We start from the raw sequence: 10,697 nt of genomic DNA, 5'->3' as shown, positions 1-10,697 counted from the left end.
ACGAGAGGGGTACGTACAAGAATCTGGTCCCAAAGAGCCAGTAAGTAAGGCTGGGCAAGTCAGAGAGCCTCTCTCCCTCTCACACCCTGAGAAATGGGGGTGTCAGATTGTCTGAGGAAGGAGACTGAGGGTTTCCAGTCTTGTCCCCAACCCTCACATCCTATCTATGTGACCTTGGTCAATTTCTCTTTTACAGAATGATTTGTCAGTAAAGTAATTGATTTCCAGAAGCTTAGAGTAGGTGGCGATCTGATCCGGGTTCCAGGAGATGGCTCCGGCAGTCAAGTAACTGCTTTGTCGGGAATATTGTGTTAAGGTGTGCTACTTTTGTTTATGTTGTATTTGTTTAACTCTGTGAAGCTGTGATGCTTTGTCTAGAACACCTGATGGTCTAATAAAGAGCTGAATGGCGAATAGTGAGGCAAGAGAAAGGATAGGCCAAGCTGGAAGGCAGAGAGGACAAATAGGAGGAAAAATCTGGGAGAAGAGGGAAGGAGAAGTAGCTAGAGAAGGAGGAGGACATTAGGGACCAGCCACCCAGCTACACAGCAATCCATGGAGTCAGAGGAAGATTTACAGAAGTAAGAGAATGGGAAAAGCCCAGAGACAAAAGGTAGACAGGGTAATTTAAGTTAAGGAAAGCAGCACGAAACAAGCCAAGCTAAGGCTGGATGTTTGTAACTAAGGATAAGACTTCTCGTGTGGTTCATTTGGGAGCTGGGTGGCGGGTGCCCCCCGAAAGAGTCCTAAGAGCTTAACATCACACAACGACAACTGTGCAAGAATGAGGTCTTGAGTTTGGATTCCCAACACCCCATAAACACAGTAACCCCAACGCGACTGCCCAAACATGAGCTGAATAAGGACAATAGTAGACGCGCCAAAGTAGACAGGAGAGGACCAGGAGGCCTCAGCCCTACACAAAGAACTACAGGCAACTAAGGAATTCAGAGAGGGAGAAATGGTCTTTGCCAGGGAAGAGTACCAGCACTTATCCAATACCAAATGGTCTGCCCTGAAAAATATAAGTAACGTTATACAGATGGAGCAGGTTGTTTATAGGAGCATACATGTATACATAAATGTGTATATGCATGCAACAACAATGAAAAAAGAAGCCTGAGCTTGTCAGAGGGCAAGGAAGGGTATATGGGGAGGCTGGAGGGGAGGAAAGAGATGGAGACATTATGTAATTATATTATAGTCTCTAAAATAAAAAGAAATGAATTAATTAAAAGGCTGGGCACAGTAGCGCACATCTGTCCTCTCGGTGTCAGGGAAACAGACACAGGAGGATCCTAAGAGTCCGCTGGTCAGCCTAACTGATGCCGTGAAGGTTTGTTGGATTCTGTCTCAAAAATATCAAATACCAGCTGGGCAGTGGTGGTACACACCTTTAATCCTATCACTCAGGAGGCAGAGGCAGGTGGATCTCTTATGAGTTTGAGGCCAGCCTGGTCTACAAGAGCTAGTTCCAGGATAGCTAAAACAAAACAAAACAACAACAAAAACAAAACCCCAAGCCAAAACACAAATAATAAGACCACCACCAACAAAAAACAAATATCAACTGCTATACTCCATAAGCAAGCAAGCACACACACACACACACACATACACACACACACACACACACACACACACACACACACACACTAAATAAAATAAAATAAAATAAAAGGTTTAAGTTGAGTCCGGTGACTCAGGCCTAAGATCCCAGCACTTGGGAAGCAGAGGCGGGTGGATCAGATCAACCTTGGCTAGGTATTCTGGCTGCAGGAGATCCTGTCTCAGAAACGAAAACAAAAGTGTAATTGGCAAGCTGGGAATAGAGCTCAGTATTTGCCTAGCTACTCAACGCTCTTGATTCTATCTCCAGTACTGGACTGAGTGGGGAGGATGGGCTATAGTGGAAGATCTTTCCCATAAAAAACTTTAGGGGCTGGAGTGGCTCAGTGGTTAAGAGCACTGGTTGCTCTTCCAGAGGACCCTAGTTCCTAGATGGTGGCTCCTTACCAGCTGTAACTTTAGTCCCTGGAGGATCCAATCCCCTCTTCTGGCCTACACTGGCATAGTGCACAGACATACATGCAGGCAGAATACCCCTATACATAAAAAATTAAAATTTTTTTTAGCCAGGCATGGTAGCACACACCTTTAATCCCAGTACTCACTTGGAAGGTAAAGGCAGGTAGATTTCTGTGAGTCTGAGGCCAGCCAAGGCTGCATAGTGAATCTCTGTTTCATTTAATCCCCAATTAATTTAATTGATTAATTAAAAATTTTTGATTTATTGCATGTAATGTTTTTGAATTTTTCACTGCTTTGTTTTATTGCATGTGTGTGATTTTTTTTCCTTATTTTTGTTTTCTTGTTTCTTTTTTAGGCAGAGTCTCACTATTGTAACCTTGGCAGGCCTTGAACTCACAGAGATCAGCCTCCTTCTGCCCCTGAGGATCAAAGGCATGTGCCATAACCAAATGCAACGTTTGAGAACTGTTTCTTTCCTTCCACAGAGGGTTTCAGGCCTTGGACCCCGAGTGCCAGGCTTGGACAGAACACACTTTCCCCTGAGCCATCTCTCTGACCCCAGTCTTCAGCTAGGAAGCAGATGTCTGGGATAAAGAATGGAGCCTGTGTCTTCCCCTTCTCCTGTCACTCCAACCGAGAATCCCTGGGCTGCTTTGAGGACCTCGGGGATCCTTAGGGATCTGCTTGGAAGAGCATTGACTCAGATGCCGTCTTTCATGGTTGCCCTCTGGTCACAGCAAGGTCACAGTAAAGGATTCCCACCTTTGCTCTAGATAGACCCGAGAACCCCATGTGGCCTCACAGCCATGTCCAAAATGACAAGCCAGTTTTCCTTCCTCTGCAGGGACTATAAGAGAAGCTGGGTAGAAGGCTGTGTTAGACTGTTTTCCTGAGAGTGGTGGGTGGGTAGGGTTGGAGGAGGACCCCTGGAGTAACCTACAATCTAACCCAAGATGAACTTCCTTCCCCTGGACAAAGTCCCTCCAGATTGGTGTAAGTGGTCTGCCCAGGGCTCTGCCTTTCCTGACTTCCTCAGACTCCTGTTTGGGAGGATCTAGGGATTGTGTGGGCATTTTGCTTTTCATTTAATAGCCATGTGGTGCAGAGAATGCTTGGAAATTATACCGTCTGTTAATTATCCTTTGAATTGGGGTTGGGTAATGAGACTCGTTTTTGATGAAGGCCCAAGCCAACGCATGCAGAAACTGTAGCTCTTTGCTCATCTGGCTCCCTGTGCTACCAAAATGAGCTTTCGGGTAGAGGAAAGAGCAACTTGGACTCTGGAATGTGGCCATGGTTCTGAAACCCAGCCAGGAGGCCAGGGCTGCCAGGGAAGGCTCGGGGCCTCCAGCTCTTCCTCCAAGTAAGCGAGCGGCCTTTCTGCTCAAGGAAGACAGGTTGGGGTGTGTAAGGAACCCTTCTTTCATCTCTGGACACAGCTGGCAAATAGTACTTAATCTCCCCCTAGCTTCAACCCCTTAGGGGGACAGACAGCTGCCTCCTCTCACCCCTCAGCTTTTTCCACCTTCCTGGAACAGGAGGGAAAATTGCAAGTCTTATATGCATCACCGGAGACTCAAAATGGGGTGACCGTGCTGTTGAGCCCCCTAGAAGGGCTGCTTGCCTCATGGAAATTTTCAGGTATAAGGAACTCTGGGTCTTCTGCCTCCCTGTTCCTACCCAGGTCCAATGAAGTCTGACAGACCTAAGAGAATATACTGTATGTCTGTAATCTCAGCTACTTTTGGAGGCTCAGGTAGGATACTGAGGCAGAAGAATCAGAGTCCCAGGTCAGTCCATACAATATAGCTAAACCCTAACTCAAAAAGGTGTGTGTGGGGGCTGGAGAGATGGCTCAGTGGTTAAGAACATTGCCTGCTCTTCCAAAGGTCCTGAGTTCAATTCCAGGCAACCACATGGTGGCTCACAACCATCTGTAATGAGGTCTGGTGCCCTCTTCTGACCTGCAGACATACACACAGACAGAATATTGTATACATAATAAATAAATAAATATAAAAAAAAGGTGTGTGTGTGGTGTGCTGGGAACTATATCGAAGACTAGTCTCTAGGCCTATGGCAAGCACACACTGGGATAAGGCATGGCCCTGGCTCTAATGCTAACTTAGGCAGGGTGTTTCTGAAGCAGCTGGGTCGGGAGGGAAGTAGGTAAAATGCTGCTTGCCTTGCATTGAAGGCTTGAGTTCCAAGCCCAGGACCCACAGAAAAATAACTAAGCATTTCTGTTTACTTTTATAGTCCCAGCACTGGGAAGGTGGGAACTGGCAGATCTAATCAGCAACCTGAAAAGCTTGAACCTGTGGAACGGACGGACAGCTGAGGTTGTTTTCTGACTTCTGTGTGCATGTATTCGTGAGCACATGAGCACACACACACACACCATGGCGGTTTCAATGGGGGGAAGGGGTCCTCTCTGGCATTTGAACACTTGGTGCCCACTGATGGCACTCTGTGGGAGGCTTAGGAGGGTCAGCTTTGTTGGAGGAAGTTTGTTACTGAGGTAGCCTTTGAGACTTTAGAGCCCGGTCTATGTCTGGAGATCTAGGGCAGTCAGGACAGGACGGGAGCGCTCAGCTTGCTGCTCCTGCTGCGCTGATAGAATAGCAGAGAAAGACTATACCTCCGGAACTGTAGGCCAAAATAAACCCTTCCTTCTACAAGCTGCCTTGGTCATGGTGTTTATCAGGGAATTAGGAAAGTAACTAATTCACAGAAAGAAAGAAAGAAAGAAAGAAAGAAAGAAAGAAAGAAAGAAAGAGAGAGAGGGAGGGAGGGAGGGAGGGAGGGAGGGAGGGAGGGAGGGAGGGAGGGAGGGAGAGGAAGGAACTGGCTCACCTGATGACACTACAGACCCAAGCTTGAAGCCTGGAACACACACGAAGGTAGGAGAAAACAAACTCACAAAATTGTTCTTTGACCTCCTCACACATGCTGCGGCAAGCCCCACCCCCACCCCCCCTAATAATAAAAATTTTTAAATGTAAGTTCTTAAAGAACTTACCAGAATGATCTGGTCCTGTACACACACACACACACACACACACACACACACACACACAATTTAAGTGTAAATTCTCGAGAATGACCTGGGCTGAGAAAGTGGTGAGGATGAATAGGGGATTAAAGGTTTAAGTGGGAATGGGGGAGGGGATAAATGAGAGGGGAGGGTGGGGCACGGCTTAGCCAAAACCCTTATGGAAACCTACTAAGTTATCTAAATTAGATTAGAGAATTAAATTAAAGCAATTTAATTAGAGAAATGTGTATGTGGGCTGGAGAGATGGTTCAGCAGTTAGGAGCACTGGTTGCTCTTCCAGAGAGATCCTGAGTTCAGTTCCCAGCAAGTACATGGTGACTCACAACCGTCTGATGCACCTTTCTGGCCTGCAGGCAGACGGGGCATTCGTGTACACAAAATGCATAAATAAATCAGTGTGTGTGTGTGTGTGTGTGTGTGTGCGTGTGTGTGTGTTAATGTGGAGTTTGAACACATGACCCTGCATGAAATAAAAATTTCAGTTCCAGGTGTTGTACACCTCTCAGGAAGGCCACAGTTTCCCCAAACAACCCAGCTTATGGCTGTTGCTCTTGGTTGCCCACCAGAAGAGGATGGTAGACCCAACTGTTGCTGGCGCATGCCTTTAATCCCAGCACTAGAGAGGCAGAGACAGGTGGATCTCTATGAGACCAACCTGGTCTACAGAGCGAGCCAGCCAAGGCTATAGTGTGAGAGCTGCCTCAAAATAGGAAGCAAACAAAAATGAAAAGGTGCTGTTGCTGAAGACACGGCGCACCTTGGTTATAGGACGTAGAAGATTCTGGCTGGAACTGACCTGCAAACTTCTTCCCTGCTGGCCAACTTTCATAGTGCAGAAGGTGCTGGACAGGCCACCGGGGAGAAAGGTCAGCAGTGGGCTCACTCAGCGGTAAACCCTGAACGCTACACGATGTACCCACTGGCACGATAGTGGCACGAGAGTTATGGGGTAATCAGCTAATTTCTGATTGGATTCGAGGTCCCTCCCACACTAGCAAATTTATGTCAGGTACTGTAAGCCTGGTCAAAAGCCCTTGGCTGGAAAGGACATAGGCCACTTGCTTTGCTAAATGGTCACATTGTCAAGCTGCCTTCTAAACAGCTATGTTTATATCCAGGGGTTAGCAGTGCTGCTCTCAACTTTGGCTAGAGAAGTTTCTCCAGAGTTAATCCAGAGGCTCATAACCGGCCAAACTGCTAAGAATCGACACTGTCGAGTGCTCAGCCTTAAACGTTTGGATCAGCCCACCCCCACCCAAGGCTCAGGGAATATTGGAGAAGAGAGGATGGGAAGAATATAAAGAGTCAGAGGATGAGAAAAAGTGTGTGGTGGGCACATACCTTTGATCCCAGGACTGTGTTCAAGGGCAACATGGATTATATAGCAAGTTCCAGGCTAGCCAGAGCCACACCAGGAAACCCCCGTCTCAAAAGCAAACAAAACAAGACACGCTGGGAATGGAGCTCAATGGGACGCTTGTCTAGCATTCCTGGAGCCCTGGTTCAGACCACAGCACTGCAGAAACTGGGCTCAGTGATACAAGCCTGAGGTCTCAGCACCTAAGTGGTGGCGGCAGGAGGGTCGGGAAGGCCAAGGCAATCATCCTGGCTGAATAGGGAGGTTAAGGCTAGCCCGGGATACATAACACTTTGTCTCGAAAAAATAAGTTAAAAAGGATGCTATCATACATACTTTCTCCCTACGTTCAACAACTGTCGGCACCGCCGTATTTCCCACAGCTTTTGGACTACCTCTACTCTGGGCCCCTCAGCAGGCTGCACCAGAGATGCAGGCGCAGCTCCCTTCCCCTGTTCATCCACAGAGGCTCTGCCATGGCCACAACCAGGAGCATGAATGAGAGTTCCTAGCATGAACTCATGCCCAGTCCAAGTGAAACTCTTAACTATCTTTTGAAGTTTCTGCTTTCAAGCCGTTTTTTTGTGCATAGTGTCTAGTCGTGTGCTGCCTTTTAACTTATTATTACCGGTATGCTTGGTATGTATGTGTTATATGAGTGTGGGCGCATGCTCGCCATAATGTGCCGTGGAGGTCAAAGGTCAGTTTGGGATCTGGAGCCCAACTCAGGTCGTCACGGCTTGGCAAGTGCCTTTGCCCGCTGAGTCACCTCTCTGCCCCACATGGCACTTCCCCTTTCCCTCTTTCTTTTAAATGACACAGTCTAAAGGGTCCAGGCCTATTTTCTTGTTAAGGGGCCACACTTTGGATTTATCTATATTTTGGTTTGGCTTTTCCCGATTTTGTGAGACAGGGTCTGTCTACACAGCCCTGGTGTTCTGGAACACACTATGTAGAGCAGGCTGGACTTGAACTCACAGAGACCCACCTGCCTCTGCACCCAGGTGTGAGCCACCAGGCCCTCAAAGGATTTATATGATTTAAGGACCTTTCCTGGTGTCCTTCACAGAGAGTAACATTTCTTTTTTCTTTCTTTGGATTTTTCGAGACAGGGTCTCTCCGTAGCTTTTTGGTTCCTGTCCTGGAACTAGCTCAGAGAGTAACATTTCACAATGAAGTTTGAGTATGTTGCTTTCCTTCTGAGAATCCTGCCCTGTTGCACACTGAAAAAAAAAAACCCCAAAATATTTAACCCATAAAGTGGCCTAGATTCTCCCTCTATGCCTCATTCTGTTATGGATACTGGACCTCTTCCCAGTTGCTGAACAGAAGAGTCTTAAATGCCCCCTTCTTCATGTCTGGCAATTAGCAATTACACAGGGCATGCACCTGTCATTTACTTGGTGCACAGCTGTTATCCACAGGACTGGGGAGACTGTGTCCCAAACACCTCACGTCTAGTATGTGACCTGACACATAGTAGACACTCAGGAAATATGAATCAAATGAGCAAGTAAACGAATTGATAGGCAGACGGCACAGATGTCTGGCAGGTGTCTCTTCATGCCTGGAACTTCCATCTGGGAAGCGGTTGGGTGTCCCCTTAGCCTCAAATCTGCATCCTTATTGCCACTTGTACCTAGAGACAGCAGGCCTGACGCCCCAACAGTGCCCAAGATATTTATTAGGGATGACTTAAAAAGCTAGCATTCTGGGGCTGGAGAGATGGCTCAGCGGTTAAGAGCACTGGCTGCTCTTCCAGAGGACCCGGGTTGAATTCCCAGCACACACACGGCAGTTGACCAGTCTGTACCTCCAACTCCAGGGAGTTGGACACCTTCATACAGACATACAATGCATATAAAATAAAAATAATTTTAAAAAACTAGTATTCTATAACGACGTTAAGGTCCATCCCAAATGTCAGCTGAGGTTGGCTGTGGTCCCTGAGCACAGCAAGGATAAGGCGGAGCCTGGGGCTGAGGCTTGTGCAGAAAACCGCAAAGCTGTTAATAACTTAGCTGTTAAGGTTGCCACAGAGACGGAGGAGGTAGTGCATAGGCAGAAAACACATGAATGAAGTTCTGGCGAGACACTGGGTCTGACCAACCAGTCTGGTGTGGACTGAGACAGCTGCTGTTGCCAGACCGTGTTCGCTAAGATTTTTCTATGAAAATGGGAAAGGGAACCCCCCTTTACTTATTCACTGTGTGTATATGTGTATGCTTTCAGAGGTCAGAGGACAGCCTGCAGGAGCTGGTCCTCTCCCTCCACATCTGAGTCCTGCAGATCCAACTCTATTCATCATGCCTGGTGGTAGGTAAGTGGTTTTCCCAGCTGAGCCACGTCACCAGCCCTTCCCAGAGGAGGATCTTGGTTGACCCATCACCGGCTATTCTGGCACTCTAAGGCAGCCGTGTCTGCAGGGGACCTGTGGTCTGTATACCAGCAGATGAGCAGATCTCACCATGAGAACTCGGTGCAGACTGGCCTGAGATGCAGAGCAGGAAACTGCCAAGGGTAAGTCCTGGGTGTTTGGGGCAGGGATACACATGGACATATTGTGGGGACAAGGGCCGGTCAGGTAAGGATTCGGGGCTTGCGATCCCGGAGAGGCTCAGTCTGCATGCTTGGGAGTCCTGAGCATTGCTGAAGACCAGGCATTTGGAAAAACAAGGTCCCAGATGCTTATGGAAACAGCCAGGTGCTGTTTTTTCCCAGGCTACTTCCTTAGCCTCAACTCAAACCTTCCCTCTGCAACTCAACTTTCTTCTATCTGAGACATTCCACATTCCCCTAAGGGGGAGACACCAGAGGGCTGGGGATACTGATGAGGCGGTAGAATTGCAAGAATCTCTTGATAGGAATCTGAAAAATAAAAATAAAACCAGCTAGGATGCCGTCAAAAGATGGGGGACAGGGTAATCAGGTTAATATTGGGGGAGAGGGGACAGAGGAGAGGATGAGGAGAGGAAATTTGAGAAAGCTAGCTTAAGAATAAGACCCAGGAGACAGAGTATGAAACACTGGGCACAAGGATAGGGGTTATTTGAAATAATAAAAAGAATTTTTTTTTTTCCCTGACACAAGATGGAAGGGGTGGATGCTATTCTCAATTCGGAGCTTAATTCTTCAGTTTCAGGATTTAAAATCCAATTGTCCCTTAAGGGTCATACCTTCTTATCAGCAATTTACACCTCAGCAAATGTAATTTCACAGACTGTTTCTGACAGCAGGCTCCTGTAGGCGAGAGGGTGGGGACCCATCTTACTAAGGGATATGAGACTCCAAAATGCAGGGTTTTCAAACCAGCCCGTGAGAGCAGCTAGGGAGGATCCGTACCGCCAGGAAAGGGGGTTTGTTCCCTCAGAGACCCCCGGACCCTCTGCCTCTGACCAAAGCCTGGAGAACTGGGATATAGGTCTTTCCAGGCACCTTGGTGGGGGAGCTGCAGAGCGCAGGGTTTCTGCAAGACTCTGCCTGCAGTACCCCGCCCCCATTGGGAGGGCTCTTAAAAGGGCAACGTCAGAGGCGGAGCCTTAAGCTCAGTCAGGCCCTGGTGTAGGTGGGGGCCGCGAGGATGCACCCCTCTTGCGCCTGTCTGGGATGGGCTGAGGAACCCCAGGCTGGGAGGTGACTGGGAGAGTAGTAGAGGCCCTTCATCCTGGCACAGGCTGTGACATGCAACACATTTCTTTGGGGCCCATCCCAGTTCTGCCTGTCAGACTTATCCTGGGAGCTCAGCCAGGACTGCCCTAGGCACCCCCCCCCCCCCCCGTAGGAGTACCGGAGTTCGGGGGGAGGTATCCTGTGGACCCAGCAGAAATGGGAAAAGCTTCAGCGGAGGTAAAGCTGGGCAGACTGTAGGGAGTCTGTTCCCGGGAGTGAGGGGTCAGCCTAGGGGAGCATTCGCTTGACTGGGGGTGGTCTGCACAGCAGGCTGAGCTCAGGTGGTCCTAGCACTGGGTCCAACGTGCCTGCCCAACTTTTGAGAATCCTCTGAAGCCTGACTTGTAGTTGACTCTCTGGTAGCCAGGACAAACATCAGGTCCCAACAGCTTACTTGATGCACATAGACCTGCATTTTGGGACCTGGATTCCTGGGTGTGGGAACCAAAAGCTACTAAGGGACTCAGGGCTCTGACTCACACCACAGGGCCTCTGGGGGTTGTTTGCTGAGGTAACCTGGGTAGCTGAGGTTGGAGATGGGGCAGTGGAAGTGCCAGGGATGAGGGCATCTGCTGGAGGCTG

Source organism: Microtus pennsylvanicus, chromosome 7 (assembly GCF_037038515.1).
Source record: "Microtus pennsylvanicus isolate mMicPen1 chromosome 7, mMicPen1.hap1, whole genome shotgun sequence".
Taxonomy (NCBI): domain Eukaryota; kingdom Metazoa; phylum Chordata; class Mammalia; order Rodentia; family Cricetidae; genus Microtus; species Microtus pennsylvanicus.
This window is presented reverse-complemented; position numbering follows the sequence as displayed.